At 49.1% G+C, this 26,062-nt stretch overlaps 2 long non-coding RNA genes across 2 annotated transcripts; both read left to right on the top strand.

The window, feature by feature from the left end:
- Positions 1 to 22,750: 22,750 nt before the first annotated feature.
- LOC136023081 (uncharacterized) lies at positions 22,751 to 24,298 on the top strand. Its single transcript, XR_010616459.1, has 3 exons — positions 22,751 to 23,046; positions 23,293 to 23,482; positions 23,555 to 24,298. It is a non-coding gene; the product is annotated as an uncharacterized LOC136023081 (long non-coding RNA).
- A 253-nt stretch (positions 24,299 to 24,551) lies between these two features.
- Positions 24,552 to 25,752, top strand: LOC136023080 (uncharacterized). Its single transcript, XR_010616458.1, has 3 exons — positions 24,552 to 24,707; positions 24,794 to 24,847; positions 24,959 to 25,752. It is a non-coding gene; the product is annotated as an uncharacterized LOC136023080 (long non-coding RNA).
- Positions 25,753 to 26,062: the final 310 nt, after the last annotated feature.

Here is a 26,062-nt window from a genome sequence, read left to right as displayed (position 1 = left end):
TATAGGGTCTCTAGGGTCTCTATAGGGTCTCTATAGGGTCTCTATACGGTCTCTATAGGGATCCTAGGGTCTCTATAGGGTCTCTATAGGGTCTCTAGGGTCTCTATAGGGTCTCTATAGGTCCTAGGGTCTCTATAGGGTCTCTATAGGGTTCCTAGGGTCTCTATAGGGTCCCTAGGGTCTCTATAGTGGTCTCTAGGGGTCTCTCTAGGGTCTCTATAGGGTCTCTAGGGTCTCTATAGGGTCTCTATAGGGTTCCTAGGGTCTCTATAGGGTCCCTAGGGTCTCTATAGGGTCTCTAGGGTCTCTCTAGGGTCTCTATAGGGTCTCTATAGGGTCTCTAGGGTCTCTATAGGGTCTCTAGGGTCTCTATAGGGTCTCTATAGGGTTCCTAGGGTCTCTATAGGGTCTCTATAGGGTCTCTATAGGGTCTCTAGGGTCTCTATAGGGTCTCTATAGGGTCCCTAGGGTCTCTATAGGGTCTCTATAGGGTCTCTAGGGTCTCTATAGGGTCTCTATAGGGTCCCTAGGGTCTCTATAGGGTCTCTATAGGGTTCCTAGGGTCTCTATAGGGTCCCTAGGGTCTCTATAGGGTCTCTAGGGTCTCTATAGTGTCTCTATAGGGTCTCTAGTGTCTCTATAGGGTCTCTATAGGGTCCCTAGGGTCTCTATAGGGTCTCTATAGGGTTCCTAGGGTCTCTATAGGGTCCCTAGGGTCTCTATAGGGTCTCTATAGGGTTCCTAGGGTCTCTATAGGGTCTCTAGGGTCTCTCTAGGGTCTCTATAGGGTCTCTATAGGGTTCCTAGGGTCTCTATAGGGTCCCTAGGGTCTCTCTAGGGTCTCTCTAGGGTCTCTAGGGTCTCTATAGTGTCTCTATAGGGTCTCTATAGGGTCCCTAGGGTCTCTATAGGGTCTCTATAGGGTTCCTAGAGTCTCTATAGGGTCCCTAGGTTCTCTATAGGGTCTCTAGGATCTCTCTAGGGTCTCTATAGGGTCTCTAGGGTCTCTATAGGGTCTCTATAGGGTCCCTAGGGTCTCTATAGGGTATCTATAGCGTTCCTAGGGCTCTATATGGTCCCTATAGGGTCTCTATAGGGTCTCTAGTGTCTCTATAGTGTCTCTATAGGGTCTCTAGTGTCTCTAAAGGGTCTCTATAGGGTCTCTATAGGGTCTCTAGTGTCTCTATAGTGTCTCTATAGGGTCTCTAGTGTCTCTATAGGGTCTCTATAGTGTCTCTATAGGGTCCCTAGTGTCTCTATAGGGTCTCTATAGGGTCTCTAGGGTCACTGTACGGTCTCTATAGGGTTCCTAGGGTCTCTATAGGGTCTCTATAGGGTCACTAGGGTGTCTATAGGGTCTCTATAGGGTCTCTAGTGTCTCTATAGCGTCTCTAGGGTCTCTATAGGGTCTCTATAGGGTTCCTAGGGTCTCTATAGGGTCCCTAGGGTCTCTATAGGGTCTCTAGGGTCTCTCTAGGGTCTCTATAGGGTCTCTAGAGTCTCTATAGGGTCTCTATAGGGTCCCTAGGGTCTCTATAGGGTCTCTATAGGGTTCCTAGGGTCTCTATAGGGTCTCTATAGGGTCTCTAGGGTCTCTATAGGATCTCTATAGGGTCCCTACGGTCTCTATATGGTCTCTATAGGGTTCCTAGGGTCTCTATAGGGACCGTAGAATCTCTATAGGGTCTCTAAGGTCTCTCTAGGGTCTCTATAGGGTCTCTAGGGTCTCTATAGGGTCTCTATAGGGTCTCTAGCGTCTCTATAGTGTCTCTATAGGGTCTCTAGGGTCTCTATAGGGTCTCTATAGGGTCCCTAGGGTCTCTATAGGGTCTCTAGGGTCTCTATAGGGTCTCTATAGGATCTCTATAGGGTCTCTAGTGTCCCTATACGGTCTCTATAGGGTGTCTAGGACCTCTATAGGGTCTCTATAGGGTCCCTAGGGTCTCTATAGGGTCTCTATAGGGTTCCTAGGGTCTCTATAGGGTCCCTAGGGTCTTTATAGTGTCTCTAGGGTCTCTCTAGGGTCTCTATAGGGTCTCTAGGGTCTCTCTAGGGTGTCTATAGGGTCTCTAGGGTCTCTATAGGGTCTCTATAGGGTTCCTAGGGTCTCTATAGGGTCCCCTAGGGTCTCTATAGGGTCTCTAGGGTCTCTCTAGGGTCTCTATAGGGTGTCTAGGGTCTCTATAGGGTCTCTATAGGGTCTCTAGGGTCTCTATAGGGTCTCTATAGGGTCTCTAGGGTCTCTATACGGTCTCTATAGGGTTCCTAGGGTCTCTATAGGGTCTCTATAGGGTCTCTAGTGTCTCTATAGGGTCTCTATAGGGTCCCTCGGGTCTCTATAGGGTCTCTATAGGGTTCCTAGGGTCTCTAAAGGGTCTCTATAGGGTCTCTAGGGTCTCTATATGGTCTCTATAGGGTCTCTAGGGTCTCTCTAGGGTCTCTCTAGGGTCTCTATAGGGTCCCTAGGGTCTCTATAGGGTCTCTATAGGGTCTCTATATGGTCCCTAGGGTCTCTATAGGGTCTCTATAGGGTTCCTAGGGTCTCTATAGTGTCTCTAGGGTCTCTCTAGGGTCTCTATAGGGTCTCTATAGGGTCTCTAGTGTCTCTATAGGGTCTCTATAGGGTCCCTAGGGTCTCTATAGGGTCCCTAGTGTCTCTATAGGGTCTCTATAGGGTCTCTAGGGTCACTGTACGGTCTCTATAGGGTTCCTAGGGTCTCTATAGGGTCTCTATAGGGTCACTAGGGTGTCTATAGGGTCTCTATATGGTCTCTAGTGTCTCTATAGGGTCTCTATAGGGTCCCTAGTGTCTCTATAGGGTCTCTATAGGGTTCCTAGGGTCTCTATAGGGTCCCTAGGGTCTCTATAGGGTCTCTAGGGTCTCTATAGGGTCTCTATAGGGTCTCTAGGTTCTCTCTACGGTCTCTATAGGGTCTCTTGGGTCTCTATAGGGTCTCTATAGGGTCCCTAGGGTGTCTATAGCGTCTCTATAGGGTTCCTAGGGTCTCTATAGGGTTCCTAGGGTCTCTATAGGGTCCCTAGGGTCTCTATAGGGTCTCTATAGGGTTCCTAGGGTCTCTATAGGGTCTCTAGGGTCTCTCTACGGTCTCTATAGGGTCTCTAGGGTCTCTATAGGGTCTCTAGGGTCTCTATACGGTCTCTATAGGGTTCCTAGGGTCTCTATAGAGTCTCTATAGGGTCTCTAGTGTCTCTATAGGGTCTCTATAGGGTCCCTAGGGTCTCTATAGGGTCTCTATAGGGTCTCTATAGGGTCACTAGGGTCTCTATAGGGTCTCTATAGGGTCCCTAGGGTCTCTATAGGGTCTCTATAGGGTTCCTAGGGTCTCTATAGGGTCTCTAGGGTCTCTCTAGGGTCTCTATAGTGTCTCTAGGGTCTCTATAGGGTCTCTATAGGGTCCCTAGGGTCTCTATAGGGTTCCTAGGGTCTCTATAGGGTCCCAAGGGTCTCTATAGTGCCTCTAGTGTCTCTCTAGGGTGTCTATAGGGTCTCTAGGGTCTCTCTAGGGTATCTGTAGGGTCTCTAGGGTCTCTCTAGGGTCTCTATAGGGTCTCTAGGGTCTCTATAGGGTCTCTATAGGGTCCCTAGGGTCTCTATAGGGTCTCTATAGGGTTCCTAGAGTCTCTATAGGGTCCCTAGGGTCTCTATAGGGTCTCTAGGGTCTCTCTAGGGTCTCTATAGGGTCTCTACGGTCTCTAGTGTCTCTATAGGGTCCCTAGGGTCTCTATAGGGTATCTATAGGGTTCCTAGGGTCTCTATATGGTCTCTATAAGGGTCTCTATAGGGTCTCTAGTGTCTCTATAGTGTCTCTATAGTGTCTCTATAGGGTCTCTAGTGTCTCTATAGGGTCTCTATAGGGTCCCTAGGGTCTCTATAGGGTCTCTATAGGGTTCCTAGGGTCTCTATAGGGTCCCTAGGGTCCTCTATAGGGTCTCTAGGGTCTCTCTAGTGACTCTATAGGGTGTCTAGGGTCTCTCTAGGGTCTCTATAGGGTCTCTAGGGTCTCTCTAGGGTCTCTATAGGGTGTCTAGGGTCTCTAAAGGGTCTCTATAGGGTCTCTAGGGTCTCTATAGGGTCTCTAGGGTCTCTATACGGTCTCTATAGGGTTCCTAGGGTCTCTATAGGGTCTCTATAGGGTCTCTAGTGTCTCTATAGGGTCTCTATAGGGTCCCTAGGGGCTCTTAGGGTCTCTATAGGGCCTCTATAGGGTTCCTAGGGTCTCTATAGGGTCTCTATAGGGTCTCTAGGGTCTCTATAGGGTCTCTATAGGGTCTCTAGGGTCTCTATATGGTCTCTATAGGGTCTCTATAGGGTCTCTAGGGTCTCTCTAGGGTCTCTCTAGGGTCTCTATAGGGTCTCTATAGGGTCCCTAGGGTCTCTATAGGGTCTCTATATGGTCCCTAGTGTCTCTATAGGGTCTCTATAGGGTTCCTAGGGTCTCTATAGTGTCTCTAGGGTCTCTCTAGGGTCTCTATAGGGTCTCTAGGGTCTCTATAGGGTCTCTAGGTTCTCTATAGTGTCTCTAGTGTCTCTATAGGGTCTCAATAGGGTCTCTATAGGGTCTCTATAGGGTCCCTAGAGTCTCTATAGGGTCCCTAGTGTCTCTATAGGGTCTCTATAGGGTCTCTAGGGTCACTGTACGGTCTCTATAGGGTTCCTAGGGTCTCTATAGGGTCTCTATAGGGTCCCTAGGGTCTCTATAGTGTCTCTAGGGTCTCTCTAGTGTCTCTATAGGGTCTCTAGGGTCTCTCTAGGGTGTCTATAGGGTCTCTAGGGTCTGTATAGGGTCTCTATAGGGTTCCTAGGGTCTCTATAGGGTCTCTAGGGTCTCTCTAGGGTCTCTGTAGGGTCTCTAGGGTCTCTCTAGGGTCTCTATAGGGTCTCTAGGGTCTCTATAGTGCCTCTAGGGTCTCTCTAGGGTCTCTCTAGGGTCTCTAGGGTCTCTATAGGGTCTCTAGTGTCTCTACAGGATCTCTATAGGGTCCCTAGGGTCTCTATAGGGTCTCTATAGGATCCCTAGGGTCTCTATAAGGTCTCTATAGGGTTCCTAGGGTCTCTATAGTTTCCCTAGTGTCTCTATAGGGTCTCTATAAGGTTCCTAGGGTCTCTATAGGGTCTCTAGGGTCTCTCTAGGGTCTCTATAGGGTCTCTTGGGTCTCTATAGGGTCTCTAGTGTCTCTATAGGGTTCCTAGGGTCTCTACAGGTTCCCTAGTGTCTCTATAGGGTCTCTATAGGATCCCTAGGGTCTCTATAGGGTCTCTATAGTGTTCCTAGGGTCTCTATAGGGTCCCTAGGGTCTCTATAGGGTCTCTAGGGTATCTATAGTGTCTCTATAGGGTCTCTAGTGTCTCTATAGGGTCTCTATAGGGTCCCTAGGGTCTCTATAGGGTCTCTATAGGGTCTCTAGTGTCTCTATAGGGTCTCTATAGGGTCTCTAGGGTCTCTATAGGGACTCTATAGGGTCCCTAGGGTCTCTATAGGGTCTCTATAGTGTTCCTAGGGTCTCTATAGGGTCCCTAGTGTCTCTATAGGGTCTCTAGGGTATCTATAGTGTCTCTATAGGGTCTCTAGTGTCTCTATAGGGTCTCTATAGGGTCCCTAGGGTCTCTATAGGGTCTCTATAGGGTTCCTAGGGTCTCTATAGGGTCCCTAGGGTCTCTATAGGGTCTCTATAGGGTTCCTAGGGTCTCTATAGGGTCTCTAGGGTCTCTCTAGGGTCTCTTGGGTCTCTATAGGGTCTCTAGTGTCTCTATAGGATCTCTATAGGGTCCCTAGGGTCTCTATAGGGTCTCTATAGGATCCCTAGGGTCTCTATAGGGTCTCTATAGGGTTCCTAGGGTCTCTATAGTTTCCCTAGGGTCTCTATAGGGTCTCTATAGGGTCTCTAGGGTCTCTATAGGGTCTCTATAGGATCCCTAGGGTCTCTATAGGGTCTCTATAGGGTTCCTAGGGTCTCTATAGGTTCCCTAGGGTCTCTATAGGGTCTCCAGGGTCTCTATAGGGTCTCTATAGGGTCTCTAGTGTCTCTATAGGGTCTCTATAGGGTCCCTAGGGTCTCTATAGGGTCTCCATAGGGTTCCTAGGGTCTCTATAGGGTCTCTATAGGGTCTCTAGGGTCTCTATAGGGTCTCTATTGGGTCTCTAGGGTCTCTATACGGTCTCTATAGGTTTCCTAGGGTCTCTATAGGGTCTCTATAGGGTCTCAAGTGTCTCTATAGGGTCTCTATAGGGTCCCTAGGGTCTCTATAGGGTCTCTATAGGGTTCCTAGGGTCTCTATAGGGTCCCTAGGGTCTCTATAGGGTCTCTAGGGTCACTATAGGGACTCTATAGGGTCCCTAGGGTCTCTATAGGGTCTCTATAGGGTTCCTAGGGTCTCTATAGGTTCCCTAGGGTCTCTATAGGGACTCTAGGGCCTCTATAGGGTCTCTAGGGCCTCTATAGGGTCTCTATAGGGCCTCTAGTGTCTCTATAGGGTCTCTATAGGGTCCCTAGGGTCTCTATAGGGTCTCTATAGGGTCCCTAGGGTCTCTATAGGGTACCTAGGGTCTCTCTAGGGTCTCTATAGGGTCTCTAGGGTCTCTATACGGTCTCTATAGGGTTCCTAGGGTCTCTATAGGGTCTCTATAGGGTCTCTAGGGCCTCTATAGGGTCTCTATAGGGTCCCTAGGGTCTCTATAGTGTCTCTATAGGGTTTCTAGGGTCTCTATAGGGTCCCTAGGGTCTCTATAGGGTCTCTAGGGTCTCTCTAGGGTCTCTATAGGGTCTCTAGGGTCTCTATAGGGTCTCTATAGGGTTCCTAGGGTCTCTATAGGGTCCCTAGGGTCTCTCTAGGGTCTCTGTAGGGTCTCTAGCGTCTCTCTAGGGTCTCTATAGGGTCTCTAGGGTCTCTATAGGGTCTCTATAGGGTTCCTAGGGTCTCTATAGGGTCTCTAGGGTCTCTCTAGGGTCTCTGTAGGGTCTCTAGGGTCTCTCTAGGGTCTCTATAGGGTCTCTAGGGTCTCTATAGTGCCTCTAGGGTCTCTCTAGGGTCTCTCTAGGGTCTCTAGGGTCTCTATAGGGTCTCTAGTGTCTCTACAGGATCTCTATAGGGTCCCTAGGGTCTCTATAGGGTCTCTATAGGATCCCTAGGGTCTCTATAGGGACTCTATAGGGTTCCTAGGGTCTCTATAGGGTCCCTAGGGTCTCTATAGGGTCTCTATAGGGTTCCTAGGGTCTCTATAGGGTCTCTAGGGTCTCTATAGGGTCTCTATAGGGTCTCTTGGGTCTCTATATGGTCTCTAGTGTCTCTATAGGATCTCTATAGGGTCTCTAGTGTCTCTATAGGGTCTCTATAGGATCCCTAGGGTCTCTATAGGGTCTCTATTGGGTTCCTAGGGTCTCTATAGGTTCCCTAGGGTCTCTAAAGGGTCTCTATAGGGTCTCTAGGATCTCTACAGGGACTCTATAGGATCCCTAGGGTCTCTATAGGGTCTCTATAGGGTTCCTAGGGTCTCTATATGTTCCCTAGGGTCTCTATAGGGTCTCCAGGGTCACTATAGGGTCTCTATAGGGTCTCTAGTGTCTCTATAGGGTCTCTATAGGGTCCCTAGGTTCTCTATAGGGTCTCTATAGGGTCCCTAGGGTCTCTATAGGGTCTCTAGGGTCTCTCTAGGGTCTCTATAGTGTCTCTAGGGTCTCTCTAGGGTCTCTATAGGGTCTCTAGTGTCTCTATACGGTCTCCATAGGGTTCCTAGGGTCTCTATAGGGTCTCTATACGGTCTCTAGGGCCTCTATAGGGTCTCTATAGGGTCCCTAGGGTCTCTATAGGGTCTCTATAGGGTTCCTAGGGTCTCTATAGGGTCCCTAGGGTCTCTATAGTGTCTCTAGGTTCTCTCTAGTGTCTCTATAGGGTCTCTAGGGTCTCTCTAGGGTGTCTATAGGGTCTCTAGGGTCTCTCTAGGGTCTCTATAGGGTTCCTAGGGTCTCTATAGGGTCTCTAGGGTCTCTCTAGGGTCTCTGTAGGGTCTCTAGGGTCTCTATAGCGTCTCTATAGGGTCTCTAGGGTCTCTATAGTGCCTCTAGTGTCTCTCTAGGGTCTCTCTAGGGTCTCTAGGGTCTCTATAGGGTCTCTAGTGTCTCTACAGGATCTCTATAGGGTCCCTAGGGTCTCTATAGGGTCTCTATAGGATCCCTAGGGTCTCTAGAAGGTCTCTATAGGGTTCCTAGGGTCTCTATAGTTTCCCTAGTGTCTCTATAGGGTCTCTATTAGGTTCCTAGGGTCTCTATAGGGTCTCTAGGGTCTCTCTAGGGTCTCTATAGGGTCTCTTGGGTCTCTATAGGGTCTCTAGTGTCTCTATAGGATCTCTATAGGGTTCCTAGGGTCTCTATAGGTTCCCTAGTGTCTCTATAGGGTCTCTATAGGATCCCTAGGGTCTCTATAGGGTCTCTATAGGGTTCCTAGGGTCTCTATAGGGTCTCTATAGGGTCTCTAGTGTCTCTATAGGGTCTGTATAGGGTCCCTAGGCTCTCTATAGGGTCTCTATAGGGTCTCTATAGGGTCTCTAGGGTCTCTATAGGGTCTCTATAGGGTCCCTAGGGTCTCTATAGGGTCTCTATAGTGTTCCTAGTGTCTCTATAGGGTCCCTAGGGTCTCTATAGGGTCTCTAGGGTATCTATAGTGTCCCTATAGGGCCTCTAGTGTCTCTATAGGGTCTCTATAGGGTCCCTAGGGTCTCTATAGGGTCTCTATAGGGTTCCTAGGGTCTCTATAGGGTCCCTAGGGTCTCTATAGGGTCTCTATAGGGTTCCTAGGGTCTCTATAGGGTCTCTAGGGTCTCTCTAGGGTCTCTCTAGGGTCTCTTGGGTCTCTATAGGGTCTCTAGTGTCTCTATAGGATCTCTATAGGGTCCCTAGGGTCTCTATAGGGTCTCTATAGGATCCCTAGGGTCTCTATAGGGTCTCTATAGGGTTCCTAGGGTCTCTATAGTTTCCCTAGGGTCTCTATAGGGTCTCTATAGGGTCCCTAGGGTCTCTATAGGGTCTCTATAGGATCCCTAGGGTCTCTATAGGGTCTCTATAGGGTTCCTAGGGTCTCTATAGGTTCCCTAGGGTCTCTATAGGGTCTCTATAGGATCCCTAGGGTCTCTATAGGGTCTCTATAGGGTTCCTAGGGTCTCTATAGGGTCTCTATAGGGTCTCTAGTGTCTCTATAGGGTCTCTATAGGGTCCCTAGGGTCTCTATAGGGTCTCTATAGGGTCTCTAGGGTCTCTATATGGTCTCTATAGCGTCCCTAGGGTCTCTATAGGGTCTCTATAGGGTTCCTAGGGTCTCTATAGAGTCTCTATAGGGTCTCTAGGGTCTCTATATGGTCTCTATAGGGTCTCTATAGGGTCTCTAGGGTCTCTCTAGGGTCTCTATAGGGTCTCTATAGGGTCCCTAGGGTCTCTATAGGGTCTCTATAGGGTCTCTATAGGGTCCCTAGGGTCTCTTTAGGGTCTCTATAGGGTCTCTAGGGTCTCTCTAGGGACTCTATACGGTCTCTATAGGGTTCCTAGGGTCTCTATAGGGTCTCTATAGGGTCTCTAGGGTCTCTATAGGGTCTCTATAGGGTTCCTAGGGTCTCTATAGTGTCTCTAGGGTCTCTCTAGGGTCTCTATAGGGTCTCTAGGGTCTCTATAGTGTCTCTAGTGTCTCTATAGGGTCTCAATAAGGTCTCTATAGGGTCTCTAGTGTCTCTATAGGGTCTCTATAGGGTCCCTAGGGTCTCTATAGGGTCTCTATAGGGTTCCTAGGGTCTCTATAGGGTCCCTAGTGTCTCTATAGGGTCTCTATAGGGTCTCTAGGGTCACTGTACGGTCTCTATAGGGTTCCTAGGGTCTCTATAGGGTCTCTATAGGGTCCCTAGGGTCTCTATAGGGTCTCTATAGGGTTCCTAGGGTCTCTATAGGGTCCCTAGTGTCTCTATAGGGTCTCTATAGGGTCTCTAGGGTCACTGTACGGTCTCTATAGGGTTCCTAGGGTCTCTATAGGGTCTCTATAGGGTCCCTAGGGTCTCTATAGGGTCTCTAGGGTCTCTCTAGGGTCTCCGTAGGGTCTCTAGGGTCTCTATAGGGTCTCTATAGGGTCTCTAGGGTCTCTATAGTGCCTCTAGGGTCTCTCTAGGGTCTCTCTAGGGTCTCTAGGGTCTCTATAGGGTCTCTAGTGTCTCTACAGGATCTCTATAGGGTCCCTAGGGTCTCTATAGGGTCTCTATAGGATCCCTAGGGTCTCTAGAAGGTCTCTATAGGGTTCCTAGGGTCTCTATAGTTTCCCTAGTGTCTCTATAGGGTCTCTATAAGGTTCCTAGGGTCTCTATAGGGACTCTAGGGTCTCTCTAGGGTCTCTATAGGGTCTCTTGGGTCTCTATAGGGTCTCTAGTGTCTCTATAGGATCTCTATAGGGTTCCTAGGGTCTCTATAGGTTCCCTAGTGTCTCTATAGGGTCTCTATAGGATCCCTAGGGTCTCTATAGGGTCTCTATAGGGTTCCTAGGGTCTCTATAGGGTCTCTATATGGTCTCTAGTGTCTCTATAGGGTCTGTATAGGGTCCCTAGGCTCTCTATAGGGTCTCTATAGGGTCTCTATAGGGTCTCTAGGGTCTCTATAGGGTCCCTAGGGTCTCTATAGGGTCTCTATAGTGTTCCTAGTGTCTCTATAGGGTCCCTAGGGTCTCTATAGGGTCTCTAGGGTATCTATAGCGTCCCTATAGGGTCTCTAGTGTCTCTATAGGGTCTCTATAGGGTCCCTAGGGTCTCTATAGGGTCTCTATAGGGTTCCTAGGGTCTCTATAGGGTCCCTAGGGTCTCTATAGGGTCTCTATAGGGTTCCTAGGGTCTCTATAGGGTCTCTAGGGTCTCTCTAGGGTCTCTCTAGGGTCTCTTGGGTCTCTATAGGGTCTCTAGTGTCTCTATAGGATCTCTATAGGGTCCCTAGGGTCTCTATAGGGTCTCTATAGGATCCCTAGGGTCTCTATAGGGTCTCTATAGGGTTCCTAGGGTCTCTATAGTTTCCCTAGGGTCTCTATAGGGTCTCTATAGGGTCTCTAGGGTCTCTATAGGGTCTCTATAGGATCCCTAGGGTCTCTATAGGGTCTCTATAGGGTTCCTAGGGTCTCTATAGGTTCCCTAGGGTCTCTATAGGGTCTCTATAGGATCCCTAGGGTCTCTATAGGGTCTCTATAGGGTTCCTAGGGTCTCTATAGGGTCTCTATAGGGTCTCTAGTGTCTCTATAGGGTCTCTATAGGGTCCCTAGGGTCTCTATAGGGTCTCTATAGGGTCTCTAGGGTCTCTATATGGTCTCTATAGCGTCCCTAGGGTCTCTATAGGGTCTCTATAGGGTTCCTAGGGTCTCTATAGAGTCTCTATAGGGTCTCTAGGGTCTCTATATGGTCTCTATAGGGTCTCTAGGGTCTCTCTAGGGTCTCTATAGGGTCTCTATAGGGTCCCTAGGGTCTCTATAGGGTCTCTATAGGGTCTCTATAGGGTCCCTAGGGTCTCTTTAGGGTCTCTATAGGGTCTCTAGGGTCTCTCTAGGGTCTCTCTAGGGTCTCTAGGGTCTCTATACGGTCTCTATAGGGTTCCTAGGGTCTCTATAGGGTCTCTATAGGGTCTCTAGGGTATCTATAGGGTCTCTATAGGGTTCCTAGGGTCTCTATAGTGTCTCTAGGGTCTCTCTAGGGTCTCTATAGGGTCTCTAGGGTCTCTATAGTGTCTCTAGTGTCTCTATAGGGTCTCAATAAGGTCTCTATAGGGTCTCTAGTGTCTCTATAGGGTCTCTATAGGGTCCCTAGGGTCTCTATAGGGTCTCTATAGGGTTCCTAGGGTCTCTATAGGGTCCCTAGTGTCTCTATAGGGTCTCTATAGGGTCTCTAGGGTCACTGTACGGTCTCTATAGGGTTCCTAGGGTCTCTATAGGGTCTCTATAGGGTCCCTAGGGTCTCTATAGGGTCTCTAGGGTCTCTATAGGGTCTCTTGGGTCTCTATAGGGTCTCTATAGGGTCCCTAGGGTCTCTATAGCGTCTCTATAGGGTTCCTAGGGTCTCTATAGGGTTCCTAGGGTCTCTATAGGGTCCCTAGGGTCTCTATAGGGTCTCTATAGGGTTCCTAGGGTCTCTATAGGGTCTCTAGGGTCTCTCTACGGTCTCTATAGGGTCTCTTGGGTCTCTATACGGTCTCTATAGGGTTCCTAGGGTCTCTATAGAGTCTCTATAGGGTCTCTAGTGTCTCTATAGGGTCTCTATAGGGTCTCTAGGGTCTCTATACGGTCTCTATAGGGTCCCTAGGGTCTCTATAGGGTTCCTAGGGTCTCTATAGGGTCCCTAGGGTCTCTATAGGGTCTCTAGGGTCTCTATAGTGTCTCTATAGGGTCTCTAGGGTCTCTATAGGGTCTCTATAGGGTCCCTAGGGTCTCTATAGGGTCTCTATAGGGTTCCTAGGGTCTCTATAGGGTGCCTAGGGTCTCTATAGGGTCTCTATAGGGTTCCTAGGGTCTCTATAGTGTCTCTAGGGTCTCTCTAGGGTCTCTATAGGGTCTCTTGGGTCTCTATAGGGTCTCTATAGGGTCCCTAGGGTCTCTATAGGGTCTCTATAGGATCCCTAGGGTCTCTATAGGGTCTCTATAGTGTTCCTAGGGTCTCTATAGGTTCCCTAGGGTCTCTATAGGGTCTCCAGGGTCTCTATAGGGTCTCTATAGGGTCCCGAGGGTCTCTATAGGGTCTCTATAGGGTTCCAAGGGTCTCTATAGGGTCTCTATAGGGTCTCTAGGGTCTCTATAGGGTCTCTATAGGGTCTCTAGGGTCTCTATAGGGTCTCTATAGGGTCTGTAGTGTCTCTATAGTGTCTCTATAGGGTCTCTAGTGTTTCTATAGGGTCTCTATAGGGTCCCTAGGGTCTCTATAGGGTCTCTATAGGGTTCCTAGGGTCTCTATAGGGTCTCTATATGGTTCCTAGGGTCTCTATAGGGTCTCTAGGGTCTCTCTAGGGTCTCTATAGGGTCTCTTGGGTCCCTAAAGGGTCTCTATAGGGTCCCTAGGGTCTCTATAGGGTCTCTATAGGGTTCCTAGGGTCTCTATAGGGTTCCTAGGGTCTCTATAGGGTCTCTATAGGGTCTCTAGGGTCTCTCTAGGGTCTCTATAGGGTCTCTAGTGTCTCTATACGGTCTCCATAGGGTTCCTAGGGTCTCTATAGAGTCTCTATAGGGTCTCTAGGGCCCCTATAGGGTCTCTATAGGGTCCCTAGGGTCTCTATAGGGTCCCTAGGGTCCCTATAGTGTCTCTAGGGTCTCTCTAGTGTCTCTATAGGGCCTCTAGGGTCTCTCTAGGGTCTCTATAGGATCCCTAGGGTCTCTATAGGGTCTCTATAGGGTTCCTAGGGTCTCTATAGGGTCTCTATAGGGTCTCTAGTGTCTCTATAGGGTCTGTATAGGGTCCCTAGCGTCTCTATAGGGTCTCTATAGGGTCTCTATAGGGTCTCTAGGGTCTCTATAGGGTCTCTATAGGGTCCCTAGGGTCTCTATAGGGTCTCTATAGTGTTCCTAGGGTCTCTATAGGGTCCCTAGGGTCTCTATAGGGTCTCTAGGGTCTCTATAGGGTCTCTATAGGGTCTCTAGTGTCTCTATAGGGTCTCTATAGGGTCCCTAGGGTCTCTAATGGGTCTCTATAGGGTTCCTAGGGTCTCTATAGGGTCCCTAGGGTCTCTATAGGGTCTCTATAGGGTACCTAGGGTCTCTATAGGGTCTCTATAGGGTCTCTATAGGGTTCCTAGGGTCTCTATAGGGTCTCTATAGGGTCTCTAGGGTCTCTATATGGTCTCTATAGGGTCTCTAGGGTCTCTATAGGGTCTCTATAGGGTCTCTATAGGGTCCCTAGGGTCTCTATAGGGTCTCTATAGGGTCTCTATAGGGTCCCTAGGGTCTCTTTAGGGTCTCTATAGGGTCTCTAGGGTCTCTCTAGGGTCTCTCTAGGGTCTCTAGGGTCTCTATACGGTCTCTATAGGGTTCCTAGGGTCTCTATAGGGTCTCTATAGGGTCTCTAGGGTCTCTATAGGGTCTCTAGGGTCTCTATAGTGTCTCTAGTGTCTCTATAGTGTCTCAATAGGGTCTCTATAGGGTCCCTAGTGACTCTATAGGGTCTCTATAGGGTCCCTAGGGTCTCTATAGGGTCTCTATAGGGTTCCTAGGGTCTCTATAGGGTCCCTAGTGTCTCTATAGGGTCTCTATAGGGTCTCTAGGGTCACTGTACGGTCTCTATAGGGTTCCTAGGGTCTCTATAGGGTCTCTATAGGGTCACTAGGGTGTCTATAGGGTCTCTATAGGGTCTCTAGTGTCTCTATAGGGTCTCTATAGGGTCCCTAGGGTCTCTATAGGGTCTCTATAGGGTTCCTAGGGTCTCTATAGGGTCCCTAGGGTCTCTATAGGGTCTCTAGGGTCTCTCTAGGGTCTCTATAGGGTCTCTTGGGTCTCTATAGGGTCTCTATAGGGTCCCTAGGGTCTCTATAGCGTCTCTATAGGGTTCCTAGGGTCTCTATAGGGTTCCTAGGGTCTCTATAGGGTCCCTAGGGTCTCTATAGGGTCTCTATAGGGTTCCTAGGGTCTCTATAGGGTCTCTAGGGTCTCTCTACGGTCTCTATAGGGTCTCTAGGGTCTCTATAGGGTCTCTATAGGGTCTCTAGGGTCTCTATACGGTCTCTATAGGGTTCCTAGGGTCTCTATAGAGTCTCTATAGGGTCTCTAGTGTCTCTATAGGGTCTCTATAGGGTCCCTAGGGTCTCTATAAGGTCTCTATAGGGTCTCTATAGGGTCTCTAGGGTCTCTATACGGTCTCTATAGGGTCCCTAGGGTCTCTATAGGGTCTCTATAGGGTTCCTAGGGTCTCTATAGGGTTCCTAGGGTCTCTATAGGGTCCCTAGGGTCTCTATAGGGTCTCTATAGGGTTCCTAGGGTCTCTATAGGGTGCCTAGGGTCTCTATAGGGTCTCTATAGGGTTCCTAGGGTCTCTATAGTGTCTCTAGGGTCTCTCTAGGGTCTCTATAGGGTCTCTTGGGTCTCTATAGGGTCTCTATAGGGTCCCTAGGGTCTCTATAGGGTCTCTATAGGATCCCTAGGGTCTCTATAGGGTCTCTATAGTGTTCCTAGGGTCTCTATAGGTTCCCTAGGGTCTCTATAGGGTCTCCAGGGTCTCTATAGGGTCTCTATAGGGTCCCGAGGGTCTCTATAGGGTCTCTATAGGGTTCCAAGGGTCTCTATAGGGTCTCTATAGGGTCTCTAGGGTCTCTATAGGGTCTCTATAGGGTCTCTAGGGTCTCTATAGGGTCTCTATAGGGTCTGTAGTGTCTCTATAGTGTCTCTATAGGGTCTCTAGTGTTTCTATAGGGTCTCTATAGGGTCCCTAGGGTCTCTATAGGGTCTCTATAGGGTTCCTAGGGTCTCTATAGGGTCTCTATATGGTTCCTAGGGTCTCTATAGGGTCTCTAGGGTCTCTCTAGGGTCTCTATAGGGTCTCTTGGGTCCCTAAAGGGTCTCTATAGGGTCCCTAGGGTCTCTATAGGGTCTCTATAGGGTTCCTAGGGTCTCTATAGGGTTCCTAGGGTCTCTATAGGGTCTCTATAGGGTCTCTAGGGTCTCTCTAGGGTCTCTATAGGGTCTCTAGTGTCTCTATACGGTCTCCATAGGGTTCCTAGGGTCTCTATAGAGTCTCTATAGGGTCTCTAGGGCCCCTATAGGGTCTCTATAGGGTCCCTAGGGTCTCTATAGGGTCCCTAGGGTCCCTATAGTGTCTCTAGGGTCTCTCTAGTGTCTCTATAGGGCCTCTAGGGTCTCTCTAGGGTCTCTATAGGATCCCTAGGGTCTCTATAGGGTCTCTATAGGGTTCCTAGGGTCTCTATAGGGTCTCTATAGGGTCTCTAGTGTCTCTATAGGGTCTGTATAGGGTCCCTAGCGTCTCTATAGGGTCTCTATAGGGTCTCTATAGGGTCTCTAGGGTCTCTATAGGGTCTCTATAGGGTCCCTAGGGTCTCTATAGGGTCTCTATAGTGTTCCTAGGGTCTCTATAGGGTCCCTAGGGTCTCTATAGGGTCTCTAGGGTCTCTATAGGGTCTCTATAGGGTCTCTAGTGTCTCTATAGGGTCTCTATAGGGTCCCTAGGGTCTCTAATGGGTCTCTATAGGGTTCCTAGGGTCTCTATAGGGTCCCTAGGGTCTCTATAGGGTCTCTATAGGGTACCTAGGGTCTCTATAGGGTCTCTATAGGGTCTCTATAGGGTTCCTAGGGTCTCTATAGGGTCTCTATAGGGTCTCTAGGGTCTCTATATGGTCTCTATAGGGTCTCTAGGGTCTCTATAGGGTCTCTATAGGGTCTCTATAGGGTCCCTAGGGTCTCTATAGGGTCTCTATAGGGTCTCTATAGGGTCCCTAGGGTCTCTTTAGGGTCTCTATAGGGTCTCTAGGGTCTCTCTAGGGTCTCTCTAGGGTCTCTATACGGTCTCTATAGGGTTCCTAGGGTCTCTATAGGGTCTCTATAGGGTCTCTAGGGTCTCTATAGGGTCTCTAGGGTCTCTATAGTGTCTCTAGTGTCTCTATAGTGTCTCAATAGGGTCTCTATAGGGTCCCTAGTGTCTCTATAGGGTCTCTATAGGGTCCCTAGGGTCTCTATAGGGTCTCTATAGGGTTCCTAGGGTCTCTATAGGGTCCCTAGTGTCTCTATAGGGTCTCTATAGGGTCTCTAGGGTCACTGTACGGTCTCTATAGGGTTCCTAGGGTCTCTATAGGGTCTCTATAGGGTCACTAGGGTGTCTATAGGGTCTCTATAGGGTCTCTAGTGTCTCTATAGGGTCTCTATAGGGTCCCTAGGGTCTCTATAGGGTCTCTATAGGGTTCCTAGGGTCTCTATAGGGTCCCTAGGGTCTCTATAGGGTCTCTAGGGTCTCTCTAGGGTCTCTATAGGGTCTCTTGGGTCTCTATAGGGTCTCTATAGGGTCCCTAGGGTCTCTATAGCGTCTCTATAGGGTTCCTAGGGTCTCTATAGGGTTCCTAGGGTCTCTATAGGGTCCCTAGGGTCTCTATAGGGTCTCTATAGGGTTCCTAGGGTCTCTATAGGGTCTCTAGGGTCTCTCTACGGTCTCTATAGGGTCTCTAGGGTCTCTATAGGGTCTCTATAGGGTCTCTAGGGTCTCTATACGGTCTCTATAGGGTTCCTAGGGTCTCTATAGAGTCTCTATAGGGTCTCTAGTGTCTCTATAGGGTCTCTATAGGGTCCCTAGGGTCTCTATAAGGTCTCTATAGGGTCTCTATAGGGTCTCTAGGGTCTCTATACGGTCTCTATAGGGTCCCTAGGGTCTCTATAGGGTCTCTATAGGGTTCCTAGGGTCTCTATAGGGTCCCTAGGGTCTCTATAGGGTCTCTAGGGTCTCTATAGGGTCTCTATAGGGTCTCTAGTGTCTCTATAGGGTCTCTATAGGGTCCCTAGGGTCTCTATAGGGTCCCTAGGGTCTCTATAGGGTCTCTATAGGGTTCCTAGGGTCTCTATAGGGTCTCTAGGGTCTCTCTAGGGTCTCTATAGGGTCTCTTGGGTCTCTATAGGGTCCCTAGGGTCTCTATAGGGTCTCTATAGGATCCCTAGGGTCTCTATAGGGTCTCTATAGTGTTCCTAGGGTCTCTATAGGGTCCCTAGGGTCTCTATAGGGTCTCTATAGGGTTCCTAGGGTCTCTATAAGGTCTCTAGGGTCTCTCTAGGGTCTCTATAGGGTCTCTTGGGTCTCTATAGGGTCTCTAGTGTCTCTATAGGGTCTCTATAGGGTTCCTAGGGTCTCTATAGGTTCCCTAGTGCCTCTATAGGGTCTCTATAGGATCCCGAGGGTCTCTATAGGGTCTCTATAGGGTTCCTAGGGTCTCTATAGGGTCTCTATAGGGTCTCTAGTGTCTCTATAGGGTCTGTATAGGGTCCCTAGGGTCTCTATAGGGTCTCTATAGGGTCTCTATAGGGTCTCTAGGGTCTCTATAGGGTCTCTATAGGGTCCCTAGGGTCTCTATAGGGTCTCTATAGTGTTCCTAGGGTCTCTATAGGGTCCCTAGGGTCTCTATAGGGTCTCTAGGGTATCTATAGTGTCTCTATAGGGTCTCTAGTGTCTCTATAGGGTCTCTATAGGGTCCCTAGGGTCTCTATAGGGTCTCTATAGGGTTCCTAGGGTCTCTATAGGGTCACTAGGGTCTCTATAGGGTCTCTATAGGGTTCCTAGGGTCTCTATAGGGTCTCTAGGGTCTCTCTAGGGTCTCTCTAGGGTCTCTTGGGTCTCTATAGGGTCTCTAGTGTCTCTATAGGATCTCTATAGGGTCCCTAGGGTCTCTATAGGGTTTCTATAGGATCCCTAGGGTCTCTATAGGGTCTCTATAGGGTTCCTAGGGTCTCTATAGTTTCCCTAGGGTCTCTATAGGGTCTCTATAGGGTCTCTAGGGTCTCTATAGGGTCTCTATAGGATCCCTAGGGTCTCTATAGGGTCTCTATAGGGTTCCTAGGGTCTCTATAGGTTCCCTAGGGTCTCTATAGGGTCTCCAGGGTCTCTATAGGGTCTCTATAGGGTCTCTAGTGTCTCTATAGGGTCTCTATAGGGTCCCTAAGGTCTCTATAGGGTCTCTATAGGGTCTCTATAGGGTCTCTAGGGTCTCTATAGGGTCTCTATTGGGTCTCTAGGGTCTCTATACGGTCTCTATAGGTTTCCTAGGGTCTCTATAGGGTCTCTATAGGGTCCCTAGGGTCTCTATAGTGTCTCTATAGGGTTTCTAGGGTCTCTATAGGGTCCCTAGGGTCTCTATAGGGTCTCTAGGGTCTCTCTAGGGTCTCTATAGGGTCTCTAGGGTCTCTCTAGGGTCTCTATAGGGTCTCTATAGGGTCCCTAGGGTCTCTATAGGGTCTCTATAGGGTCTCTCTAGGGTCTCTCTAGGGTCTCTATAGGGTCTCTATAGGGTCTCTATAGGGTCCCTAGGGTCTCTATAGGGTCTCTATAGGGTTCCTAGGGTCTCTGTAGGGTTCCTAGGGTCTCTATAGGGTCTCTATAGGGTTCCTAGGGTCTCTATAGGGTCTCTAGGGTCTCTCTAGGGTCTCTCTAGGGTCTCTTGGGTCTCTATAGGGTCTCTATAGGGTCCCTAGGGTCTCTATAGGGTCTCTATAGGGTTCCTAGGGTCTCTATAGGGTCTCTATAGGATCATATAGCCCACTCCAGCACATTTTGGCCCACTTCAGACCTCTCCAGACCACTTTAGCCCACCACAGCCCAGTTTACACACTGCACACCAGTCCAGCCCAGCATATCTCACTTCAGACACTTGACCCCACTTCAGTCCAGGCCACATTAGCCCTGTCCAGCCCATTCCAGCTCACCCCAGCCCGTTCAGCCCACTTCAGCCCAGCGCAGCCAGCTTGGCCCACTTCAGGAGAGTTTAGACCACTTTGGCCCACTTCAGACCAGCCCAGCCCACTTTAGCCCACTTCAACACAGTTTAGCCTTGTCCAGCCCAGCAGAGCCCAGCTCACCCTCGTCTGCTACAGGCAAAACAGCTCGTTTGCTACACAGCATGGCTTGGCACTACTTTGGCACACTTCTGACCAGTCCAGCCCACTTTAGCTCAGTCCAGTGCAATTAAGCCCACCCAAGAACAGTTTAGCCCACTCCAGCACATTTTGGCCCACTTCAGACCTCTCCAGACCACTTTAGCCCAGCACAGCCCAGTTTACACACTGCACACCAGTCCAGCCCAGCTTATCTCACTTCAGACACTTTACCCCACTTCAGTCCAGGCCACATTAGCCCTGTCCAGCCCATTCCAGCTCACCCCAGCCCGTTCAGCCCACTTCAGCCCAGCGCAGCCAGCTTTAGCAAAGTCCGCTCCACTTTAGCCCAGTCCAGCCCACTTTAGCCCAATTCAGACCAGTTTTGCCCTGGCAAGACCAAGTTAGCTAAGCGCAGCCCAGTACAGACATGTCCCAACCAATTTAGCACAGTTCAGCAGGGTTTAGCCCAATTCAGACCATCCAGCACACCTTAGCCCTCTTGAGCCCACTTCAGCACACTTCAGACCAGCCCAGCACACTTCAGACCAGTTCAGCCCACTTTAGCCCAATTCACATCTATCCAGAACACTCTGTCACAGTTAAGCCCAATTCAGACCTGTCCAGCCCACTTTAGCTCAGTCCAGTGCAATTAAGCCCACCCAAGAACAGTTTAGCCCACTCCAGCACATTTTGGCCCACTTCAGACCTCTCCAGACCACTTTAGCCCAGCACAGCCCAGTTTACACACTGCACACCAGTCCAGACCAGCTTATCTCACTTCAGACACTTGACCCCACTTCAGTCCAGCCCCATTAGCCCTGTCCAGCCCATTCCAGCTCACCCCAGCCCGTTCAGCCCACTTCAGCCCAGCGCAGCCAGCTTGGCCCACTTCAGGAGAGTTTAGACCACTTTGGCCCACTTCAGACCAGTCCAGCCCACTTTACCCCACTTCAACACAGTTTAGCCTTGTCCAGCCCAGCAGAGCCCAGCCCACCCTCATGTGCTACAGGCAAAAGAGCTCATTTGCTACACAGCATGGCTTGGCACTACTTTGGCCCAATTCAGACCAGTCCAGCCCACTTTAGCTCAGTCCAGTGCAATTAAGCCCACCCAAGAACAGTTTAGCCCACTCCAGCACATTTTGGCTTTCTCTAGAGCTAACGATTTACCTCCAGGCACCCTCTACTGTGTCGTCAGGCATTCTGGCTCAAATACTACATTCTAATGCTACATCTCAAACCCCTTCCTGCCATTCTGACATTGTCCCCCACGCCCTCGCCTCCTACAGGAGGCCCTCTACTTACCTTGCGTTGTGCCATTCTTCTCAAGGCCGCCTCTCTGCTCAGAACTCCCACAGCAGATGCCAGTCATGTTGCTGCCCTTGCCAAGTTGCTCTTCGTCATCTGACAGAAACAAAAAAAGGGCAACACGTTGTGCTGGCCATCATCTCCAGCATCCCAGGCATCCAGCCCAGCCTTTTCCTTACCTTCCTTCTGCCTCCTCCCAAGCTCCTCACACCATGCTTGCTTGTCTCAAAGCAACTCCAGAGTCTGATGCAGGGCCTCTTCTCCCCTGCGTGCCCTAGGAGTTCAACAGAAGCCAATTGCCATGGTTCTTGCTTAAGTGACCGACTCCACAATCCTTCTGCTTATCCCTCTGACTCATCTCAAGCACTCGTCTGACTCCCAACATAAAAGACAAGACCTGCAACACCAAACACAAATACTGAATCTTTTTGCCATGTTCTTCTAAACATGAGGGCATCACACTCAAAATGAAGCCCTTTACCTTTTTATAGCTGGAACTGGAAGCTGGATGAAAGCCTTAGAAGGCTCCTGCTGATGTGACTGAAAAGAAAGCTGTCCTCTGCTTTATGTTTGTAAGTAAGGAACACGAATGCCTGACCAGCTTTTAACCAGCCAACACAAGCACTCAGTATATAAAGGACTAAGTTCCAAGAACAAGCTTAACACTTTCAGTTCTAGCAGTGAGTTGGAAGCACCAAAACAGCTCACAAGCTAATGCACTCATTAAAACAGTCAAGCTGTACTACCCTGCCCACTATCAGATGGTGCTAAAAAAAGTCCCATTTAATTTTTCTCATCCCCATGGTGTATTTCAAATCTCTTTCTGCTATCCTGATGCTGTTTCCCCCGTCTGTTCTGTGGAAAACTAATCTTTCTGCTTAGTTTTTATAGTGTCTTAAGTCTCAAACTAAAGTTGTTGCTCAGATCTCCCACACTGGACACATGGGTGTTTACTGCACCCACCCTATTTTTTTTTATCATTTGCAGTAACAGGAGTAAAAGGAAAAAATAAAAGAACTGCCACACAACATTCTGTAGACTAAGACAAGGAAATTCCCTGAAATATTTATTATATGCAGACTGTAATGAACAAGCACTCTGTAATTTAGAGTTTTAAAATGAGACATATACAAGCTGAAAAGCATTCTTTTACCTTTCCCTGCCAAAAGGCATCAGTTATTTAACAGTCACTACATCCCAAAAGAACATTAATATTATGTTTTGGTATTCTTTAGACCCAAGTGTCCAACTTAGTTTTTGAAAGAGCACAAACCCAAAGGCACTCTTGAAGTACCTCTTAAACATATAAATGGAATGTTTGTTCAGTAACCACTGTTATAACTATTTTATGAGAAATAAAAGACAAGTAATAAAAACATAAACTGTAAACAAATTTTTCTTTAAGTTCTGTGGCTAAGGGCAATAAAAACACTTACCTGAGCACCACCACTAACAACAGCACCTCAAGTAAAACCACAGCACAAAAAAAATCATTAATACAAGAAGATGCAAAACCGAAGATAGCTTAAAAAATTTAGCCCAGAAAAAATCATTTTAAAGAACTCAAAAAACAAAAGCAATACACACACCATTAAAACCACAAAACACCCCAAAGACCTTACCTTGAATAGCATCAAATCCTAAAAAGGAGCCTTACCCTGAAGCTGTGCCTTATATACCCCAGGCCCCACCCACAACCCCCCCCAGTGCCCTGGCTCAGGTGTGGGGCAAACCAGCTGCTGGGATAAAATCAGCCTGACAAGGTGCACCTGGTTTTATTGTTTTGGGTTTGGTTTCTTGGCTGCTCTCTGATTTTAACTTCTTGGGTTTCTTTTCGGGGCTTAGATTTCTATCCAAAATTCTCAGATTCCATAGCTTCACTTTTATGAAGTTAGGCTCAAAACTATACTTGGTTTCAGACTGGGTGGGGGTTTTCTGTCTCACATTCTAGGGCTTAGTCTCAAAGAGGTTTTCTTCCACACAGACTGGCTCAGGCTCATATACTTAAACAGCACAGACACTCTAGTTCAGATTTAGGCTCAATTTGGCATTGACTGGCTCGCCCAACCACACGAGTCTCACATCGAGACTAACACAGGCTTCCTGGTTCAGACTCGCTCTCACATTCTAACTAAACAAAGACATTCAGGTGATTTAGCCAAGGTGAGCAAAGCTTAGACCACCCAAGCAGCAATTTATTTTAGGGTCTTGTCATTTTCATAAAGCTGCAATTACTTTTTGTTGGTGGTGTATTCCAGGGGGTGTACACGTTAGAATAAAGGGATGGAAAAGCTCTGAGGGCTAGTGGATGAGTAGTAAAGTGACAGGAGAGAGAGATGGGACTTCCTGAGGGAAGGGTGCAGCTTCTGTATCTCTGTCAGTGTGTGCATGTTCCCTTTTCTTTTCTAGGTGCTGCAGATAACTCGAGGGAGGTGAAGCTGCAAACTCAGGAGGGCTGTGAGAAGATCGGGGATTGTGTGTGTTGGGGGTGCTTAATTGTTGAGGAGAGCATGGCAAAGGGGTTCAGTATTTGTGCTCGGTGTTGCAGGGCTGCCCTCTACCTTTGGAGTCGGATGAGTGCTTGAAGTGAGTCAGACAGGTAAGGAGAAGGATAGTGGGGTCGGTCCCTTTTTGCAAGCAGGGTGATCATTTGTCTCTATTGTACTCCTAGGACCTGGAGGTGAGGAGAGGCTCAGTGTCGGACTCCACTGTGGGTTTGGAACAGGCAAGCACAATGTTGATGAGCTTTGAAGGAGGAAGAGGGCTGTTACAGAGCAGGCCAGCACTGGTGGGTGGGGTGGTGGTGATGATGGTGGCCAGCACAGTGTGTTCCTGTTTGCTCGTTTGTTTGCTGCAGGTGATAACGAGAAACTTGGCAGCTGTGGCAAGATCACAGCACTCTGATGTGGGTGTTCTGAGCATCAAGGCCAGCTTGAAACCCATGGCACTATGGAAGCTAAGTAGAGGGACTGCTGCTTGGGGCTGGAGGGTGGGGGACAAGGTCCGGATGGCAGGAAGGGGTTTGAAATGTAGCATGGGGCTGAGGGAAAGGCAGGGGGTTACTCTGTAGCGTGAGCTTACATGGGTAGGGCAGCTACAGCTTGACTGTGTTAGGGAGGGAGGGTGTCACCCACAGCCCTTCCCTCAGTGACCTGGGTCAGGGGTGGGGCAAGCCCCCAGCTGGGATAAGAGCACCCTGACGATCCACAGCTGGGTCTTGTTTCGTCTGGTTCTGGTTCATTGCCTGCTCCCCGGCTTTAATTTTCTGGCTTTCATTGGCTTAGACTCATATTCAAGACTGGCAGACAGTGCAGGCTCCTTCTCACACAGACTGGCTCAGACTCATACTCACGTTTAAGCTGCACAGACACTCTCGGGCGCTGACTTCTCCTCACACTCACTTAGGCTCAGTCTGACACTGGCTCATGCATCCACACAAATCTCACGTTGATTCTAACACAGAATTCCTGGTTCTGACTACCTGGCTAAGACTCCCTGGCTCAAACTCATCCTCACACTCGAGCTGGAAAATAACATTCAGATGACTCAGTCAAGGTGAGCCATGCTTGGAACACCCCAGTAGCAACTTATTTCAGGGTCAGCCAAAGCTTCTGTTTTTCTCTCCATGAGTGCCTGTTTCCATTTCTTTTTTAGGTGCCACGCTTAAATCAAGAGAGGTGAAGCTGCCAGCTGAGGAGGGCTGTGAGAAGGTTGTCTGCGTGAGTGGTGAGTAAGAGCTGAGAATAACATGGCAAAGGGTTCAGTAGTAGTGTTGGTTATTGCAGGTCTTGCGTTCTACTTCTGGAGTCAGATGAGTATTTGAGGTGAGTCGGAGAGGTAACAATAATGGTTGTGGGGGTTGGTCACTTTTTACAAGCACCATGGTCATTTCTTTCTATTGTACTCCTAGGTCCTAGAGTGCAGGAGAAGCCCAGCATTGTATTCTGCAATAGATTGGGAGTAGGTGAGCATAATGTAAAGGCGAAGTAGAGTTACAGAAAAGGCTGGCATAGATGGCTGGGATGCTGGAGATGATGGCCAGCGCAACGTGTTGCCCTTTTTTTGTTTCTGTCAGATGATGAAGAGCAACTTGGCAAGGGGAGCAACATGGCTGTCATCTGCTGTGGGAGTTCCGAGCAGTGAGGCCACCTCGAGACGCATGGCACTACGCACGCTAAGTAGAGGGCCTCCTGTAGGAGGAGAGGGTGTGGGGGACAATGTCAGAATGGCAGGAAGGGGTTTGAGATGTAGCGTTCCAATGTAGTATTTGAGCCAGAATGTCTGAGGACACAGTAGAGGGTGCCTGGAGGTAAATGGTCAGCTCTAGTGAAGGTAGTGCCTCAGAGTTAAAAGACAGGATGCAAAAGTGCCATTTGTGGGGCTTAAGTGTGGGGTGTTGTGTCGGGGACAATAGGTAATGGTCCATGGTGAAACACACAAAGGTAGGAAAGTAGTGTTTGTTCTCTTTGGCTCCCTCTTGTGGTGTACTGCTTGGGCTTTTCCCGAAAAGTCCGGCTTTGGTGCCTACCCAGGAAGTTGTGCTTTAGAACTGCCTGGAAAAGTGCTGACCCTTGCAGACCTTCCCAGATATTGTTGGCCACTTCTTGCGACGTGGGCTGGCCCCCTGCGTCGCAATGAGCGTGCCTGCTTGTGAGTATGGAAGCCCAAGCCTCATGCTAGGTGAGGGAGGCAGAAGCTCATCCCACCCAGGCGACCGTTGCCTGCGCGGGGACGCCCGCTAAGGTTGAGCCTGCCAGCTCACACGGCCATGATGATTCTCGGAGCTGGTTTGTGTATGGTCCTCACAGGGTCCTTGGGGTTCGTAAGTGTGTTCTCATGGGTTCAGCAGTAGCAGTCTTGTTTTCTCTTTCTTAGTAGCTGGTGCAGCACTGTGTTTTGCCTTCCAGACTGGGAACAGAGCTGATAACACAAATGTTTTAGTCTGAGCAAGGACTTTCAGATCCTCATGCTCTGCCAGGGAGGAGGGAAAGCCGGGAGGAAGCAGAGAACAGGACACCTGACCCAAGCTAGCCAAAGAGGTATTCCGTACCACAGCACATCATGCCCAGGATCTAACTGTGAGTTACCTGGAAGGGCTAGAGACTGCAGGGTTGGATGAGGTATGGGTTGGTGCTCAGTTTGGCTGGGGGGCAGGCGAGTTATCTGTCGACTGGTGGTG

This window comes from Lathamus discolor, chromosome 17 (genome assembly GCF_037157495.1).
Source record: "Lathamus discolor isolate bLatDis1 chromosome 17, bLatDis1.hap1, whole genome shotgun sequence".
In the NCBI taxonomy this organism is placed as follows: Eukaryota; Metazoa; Chordata; class Aves; order Psittaciformes; family Psittacidae; genus Lathamus; species Lathamus discolor.
Note: the sequence above shows the minus strand (reverse complement) of the source record. Positions and strands in the feature narration are given on the sequence as shown.